Genomic DNA, 6,483 nt, shown 5'->3' on the forward strand with positions numbered 1-6,483 from the left:
ACCTGTGCTCCCCGCCTGCCAATGCAGAGGTACAGCCTGCCATCCACCTGTTCGCTAGCATTCATCTTGTCAGTTGCCATGACCAGCCGGTAAGGACCAGACAGGGGAAGATGGGACATCTTTACCATGAAATATCATACAGCCATAAAGAGGGGGAGGGGGTTACATCATTGGCAGGAAAATGGATGCAGATCATCATCATGAGTAGGATAAAGTCCAAAACCACATACGTTTGCTCATTTGTGAAATCTAGACCTACAAGACACACACACACACATATATATACACACACAGGCACACATACATATTTATATACTTATCTCTGTCATCTATCTACCTATCTAGGTCTATAGATATATACACATGATTGTAACTGTGGCCAGTTTGGGAGAGACGAAGGGGAAGGGAGAGGGCCAAAGGAGAGATTATTTACATATGGGCACAGAAGTTTCTATTCCTGCATGGAAATAGGACAATAAAACTTGGGGATTTTTTGTTTGTTCGTTTGACGTGGGGGTTGAACTCAGGGCCTAGGTGCTGTCCCTGAGTTGTTTTTTGTTTTTATCCCTACCAATTTTTAGTGCTCTACCACTTGAGCCACAGCTCCACTTCCGGCTTTTTTGGTGGTTCATTGGAAATAAGAGTCTCACAGACTTTCCTTCCCTGGGGTGGAAATTGAACCACGATTCTCAGATGTCCATCTCCTGAGTAGCTGGGATGACAGGGCACCGGTGTCTGGCTGGAATTGTTTTAAGGAAGGGGAAGGTAATGAGGACGTCTGATCACAGGATCACAGAGGCATATATGGAAATATCACCACGCCCCCCCCACACACCTTGTACACCTAATAGATGACTTCTCTTTTTCCTATTTCTGTCACAAGAGAGAAGCCTGGGGCCCGCCTCCATTTTCTGTGCCCTCCCTTCCCACACTCCCCCAGAGAGCTGTGATCACTCAAAAGAGCATCCCCAAACCAACAACTTCTGACAACTCCTTGCCAACCTAGAACTGAGAAGAACTAAACCAAATCAACAGCCAAGGGACTTCTCTGGAAATGCTTGCAAAATTAGAGCAGGGCAATTAAACCCAAGGCTCAGCTGTAAAATGTTTCTTGGTAACACATTGCAAAATCAGAATTAAGAGAAGAGAAGAGGGTCAGATGCCGGCCCTGAACACCGGCAGGTTTGCCAAGCACCAGAAGTTAATGTCTTCTGTAGAAGATGGGAACTGAGGTAACAGGTGCCCCCCCCCAATTCCTGTAAAACCCCCAAGATGGACTTGGTATGTGTGGGGAGAAGTGGGGGGCTCCCTGGACCCTTCATTCTGTCCTTTGCCACCTCTGGTGCCTCCCGTTGGGTGTCTGGGACAGTGACTGCGCCTAACTGTGCCTGGCCCACTGCAAGCGTTCATCGTAACTGTGTCTGGTAAAAGCGTTAGGGTTGTTAATGCTCATGGACTTTGAGCTACCAGATCCCGCTAAATGGGGTGCTGGGAAGAGCTGGGGAACCAGGGGGTCGAGAGCTTCAGCAGTAAGGCTGTAGTACGGCACTGACATTTGTGTGTGTCTGTCTGCCCCACCTCTCTGCACACAACCCCTTTGAGGGAAAGGGGTTCAGCTCCTCTTATCTCTAGCAAGGGACACGCAGGGGATGGATGACTGTGGATGCGATCTGGAATGATCTGTCAGCTGACCAGGCCACTACTGAATGCTCAGGCAGGCCATGTTGATCCTGTATTTAAAAACATCATTGGAGTGGGGCGCCTGGCTCCTGCCTGTAATCCCAGCTACTCAGGAGGATGAGATCTGAGGGTTTAGTTTGAAGCCAGCCTGAGCAGGAGAGTCTGTGAGATTCTTTTTATTGTTGTTGTTGCCAGTCCTGGGGCTTGAACTCAGGGCCTGAGCACTGTCCCTGGCTTCTTTTTGCTCAAGGCTAGCACTCTGCCATTTAAGCCACAGCGCCACTTTTGGCCTTTTCTATATATGTGGTGCTGAGGAATTGAACCTAGGGCTTCATGTACATGAGGCAAGCACTCTACCCCTAGGCCATATTCCCAGCCCCAAGTCTGTGGGATTCTGATCTCACAGCAATGAACCAGCAACAAGAAAAAAGCCCTAAGTGGAGGTGTGGCTCAAGAGGCAGAGTGCCAGCCTGGAACAAAGAAAAGCTCAGAGTCAGCACCCAGGCCCTGAGGTCAAGCCCCAGGACCAGCACACACATACAGTCTTGAAGGGTAGGGTGAAGTTAGGGGAGCCTGCTTGTTCAGAACAGATAACAAGGGCTGGGAATATGGCCTAGTGGTAGAGTGCTTGCCTCATATACATGAAGCCCTGGGTTTGATTCCCCAACACTACATATATAGAAAATGGCCATAAGTGGTGCTGTGGCTCAAGTGGCAGAGTGCTAGCCTTGAGCAAAAACAAGCCAGGGACAGTGCTCAGGCCCGAGTCCAAGGCCTAGGAATGGCCAAAACAACAACAACAACAAAACCAGATAAGGATTCATGCAAGTGACACCATTTTCCAGGGAAGGATTACAGAAGTGTGGTTCACAGAAAATTGATGGGGACACTCTTAAGGCATTACTCAAGCATAAACCAGCTTGTTTGTTTTTCTATCCTAGGGCTTGAACTCAAGGACTCATAGTCACACTCAAAAGCAAATGACCTAAGCCAAACCCTGAATCCTGTTTTATTTTTTATGTAAGTTCTCAAGTTGCTTTTTTTGTTTTTGTTTTTGCCCAGGGCTGGTATCAGACTGCAATCCCTCTATCTCCACCCTCCACACGGCTGGCATTCAGGCAGACATCACCAATGCCGGCCCAGGAAACTATTGATGCTTTTTTCTGTGTGCTGGTAGCTTCCTTTCTCTCTTGTGCATCTTTTTCTGACACTGGAGAGCCTTTTTTTTTTTTTTTTGTCAAGATGATATGCAGAAGGGTTACAGTTACATACTTAAGGTAGTGAATACATATACATTTCTTGTCATACTTGTTACCCCCGTCCTCATTTTTCTCCCTCCTTCCCTCCCCCCAACCCACCCTTCTTGCTTTAATTTAAAAAAATCTTCCCCTTGATGTACATTGTCAATCTAGTCTACAATGCTTATGACCTCTATGATTATTAGCAGTAAAACAATCCCTTCCAGATCGGTTGATATATACATATATGAAGTCTTGGGGAAAAGGCACCAAAAAGTAAAACACAAATTCATATGTACATAAATTAATATCTAGGCTGAAAAGAACTTCAGATAAGGAAACGAAGGGCTTCTTGGTATTTAGTCTTACGAATTTAAAGGACCTTATACCCTTTGCCTCACATATGGTGTATACATGTGCACATCTGAAACTAGTGATTCTTAAAGGCAACTACAGGCAAAAGTAAAGTTGGATGTTTTTGTGCTTATTCCCTAGACTCATATCTTCCACGAGCCACCAAGAAAGCCAGAAGTGGAGCTGTGGCTCAAGTGGTAGAGTACCAGCCTTGATAAGAAAAAAGCTCAGGCCCTGAGTTCAAGCTCCAGGACCAGTGTGAGCATGCACGCGTGCACACACACACACACACACACACACACACACACACACACACAGTCTTGAAGAGCAAGGTGAAGTTAGGGGAGTCTGCTTGTTTAGAACAGATAAGGATTCATGCAAGTGACATCATTTTCCAGGGAAGGATTACAGAAGTGTGGTTCACAGAAAATCGATGGGGACACTCTTAAGGCATTACTCAAGCATAAAACCAAGCTTGTTTGTTTCCTCTCTGAGGGCTTGAACTCAAGGACTCTTAAAAAGCAAACGACCTAAGCTAAACCCCAAATCCTGTTGTAGCAGCCTCCCCCACCCTCCCCAAACCCCCCAGGGCTGGCATCAGACTGCAATCCCTCTATCTCCACTCTCCACATCGCTGGCATGGCGGGCAGCATCACCATGCCCGCCCAGGAAACTCATTTTTTTTGCCAGTCCTGGGTCTTGAACTCAGGGCCTCAGCACTGCCCCTGGCTTCTTTTATTTTTTTTTGGCCAGTCCTGGGCTTGGACTCAGGGACTGAGCATTGTCCCTGGCTTCTTCCCGCTCAAGACTAGCACTCTGCCACTTGAGCCACAGCGCCACTTCTGGCCATTTTCTATATATGTGGTGCTGGGGAATTGAACCCAGGGCCTCATGTATATGAGACAAGCACTCTTGCCACTAGGCCATATCCCCAGCCCCCCCGGCTTCTTTTTGCTCAAGCATTCTACTTCTTGAGCCACTTCCAGGTTTTCTGTTTATATGGTGCTGAGGAATCGAACCCAGGGCTTCACATTTCCATCCCTGGCTTTTTGCTCAAGGCTAGCACTCTACCACTAGGTCACATTCTCAGCCCAAACCAGTGATTCTTTTTTTCTTTTTTGGCCAGTCCTGGGCCTTGGACTCAGGGCCTGAGCACTGTCCCTGGCTTCTTTTTGCTCAAGGCTAGCACTCTGCCACTTGGGCCACAGCGCCACTTCTGGCCATTTTCTGTATATGTGGTGCTGGGGAATTGAACCCAGGACCTCATGTATACAAGGCAAGCTCTCTTGCCACTAGGCCATATCCCCAGCCCCCAAACCAGTGATTCTTAACAGCAGCTACAGGAAAAAGTGAAGTTGGATGATTTTCTGCTTATTCCCTACTCTTTATCTTCCATGAACCACCAAAAAAGCCAGAAATGGAGCTGTGGCTCAAGTGGTAGAGAGCCAGCTTTGAGTGGAAAATCTCAGGGTCAGTGCCCAGACTGAGTTCAAGCCCCAGGACCAACACACACACACACACACACACACACACACACACACACACGCACACACACACTAAACTAGAAACCTTATCATTGTCTTGGGTGAATTAAACCTTTCTCCTTTTGGCTTTATTGTACTGCTAGTAAATTCTTTCACATCTGGGTACCAACCAGCTTCAGCACTGACAGCCTCTCAAATGGCAAGCCCACTAAAGACCCCTGTGCTTTTAAAATCACACAACACCCTGTGTTTATGCCTGTGGCCCGGTTAGTGCCAGCCTTGTTTCAGGGATTTCTCCCACCAAGCTCAGTCATTCCCGACACCCCTGCACCTAATCTCCTAAAGGAGAGGATGTTCTCCCTGCCCGGATGCCGTCTGTCCTGCTTCTTATTTTGGATATTGAAGTTTCTGTTTCTTTCTGCACCCCTGGACCTCATCAGGTCTCCAGGGAGGCGACCTTGGCCTCAGCTGGCATCAAACCTCTGGCAAGGACACCCACCCAGTTGAGAGCACCAACCCAAGTTCTTGCCTTGATTTTTTTTTTTCCTGCCAAGATGACAGAAAAAGAAGAGGCAAAACAAAACAAAATAAAGAAGACAGGGTGCGTCCGGCGCTGTGGTGCCGCTCGGAGTCCTAGCTACTCAGGGGGCTGAGATCTGAGCACTGCAGTTTGAAGACAGCCTGGGCAGGGAAATCCGTGAGACTCTTATCTCCAATCAACCTCCAGAAAACTGGTAGAGCTGTGGCTCCAAGTGCTAGAGCACTAGCCTTGAGCAAGAGAGCTCAGGGACAGTGCCCAAGCTTCTAGTTCAAGCCCCACAACTGACAGGAAAAAAAGTCGAGTGCCCAGGGCAGCCCTGGTACTTGGTGGAACTCTTTGGCAGGTGCTGATAAGGGGTAGGGAGGGGGCATGACAGGACGTCCTCTAGAGTCCAGAATCTCACTTCCAGGAAGTAGCCACGCCCGCCCCCACCTCTATCAGCAGCAGCTGGGAGGGAAGGGCAGGGCCTTCCACCCCGAGGTCAGGAACCGGGGGCAAATCTCAGTCTGCCCAAGGCAGGGCTATAGGCACGCAGATAAGGTTCCTCATGACCAGGGCAGCTTTCCCAGGAACCAGGGGCAGGTTTAATCTAGTGATGGGGGTTATTTCCCAGGAGCCTATGAGAGAGGCCTTGGCATATAACTAATTTCAGAATGCAGTGTCATCATGGGGTGTACTTCCAGGCCCCCCCTTCCACACCCCCAGCTTCACCAGGGCACACCTTAATGGGCTGGGGAGAACTGATAACAGGGCCCCCACCTCATCACCCAGACATGACTGACCACATGACCCTTTCCTGTAGGACAAGGAGCATGCTGTGGCCACAATGATCCCTGGCTCACCACTGCCAAGGTGGAGGACGCCGGGAGCACAGCCTCCTCCCATGCCTCATTGATACAGGAGATGATGGCCGGGCTGGGGGACCCCACAAGCCCCCATCACCCCACGCCTGGCCCATCTTCCCGCCAGTAGGCGGCTGGAGGTCAGTGCAGGTCCCATAAATGTCATCCTGGGGAAACAAGCTTTTTCCAGAAGATTCCTCTCCCTTGTACCAAAACATTTCAAACGCGGCACTTGGCGGATTCCTCACATCTGCATCTTATGCAGCTTGGCCACCCTGTGTGGCTGCGTTTGGCTCCAATACACACAGACAGGGCCCCGCTCCCGAAGAGGAAGAGGAGGAAGG

Source organism: Perognathus longimembris, chromosome 20, assembly GCF_023159225.1.
Source record: "Perognathus longimembris pacificus isolate PPM17 chromosome 20, ASM2315922v1, whole genome shotgun sequence".
Lineage (NCBI taxonomy): Eukaryota > Metazoa > Chordata > Mammalia > Rodentia > Heteromyidae > Perognathus > Perognathus longimembris.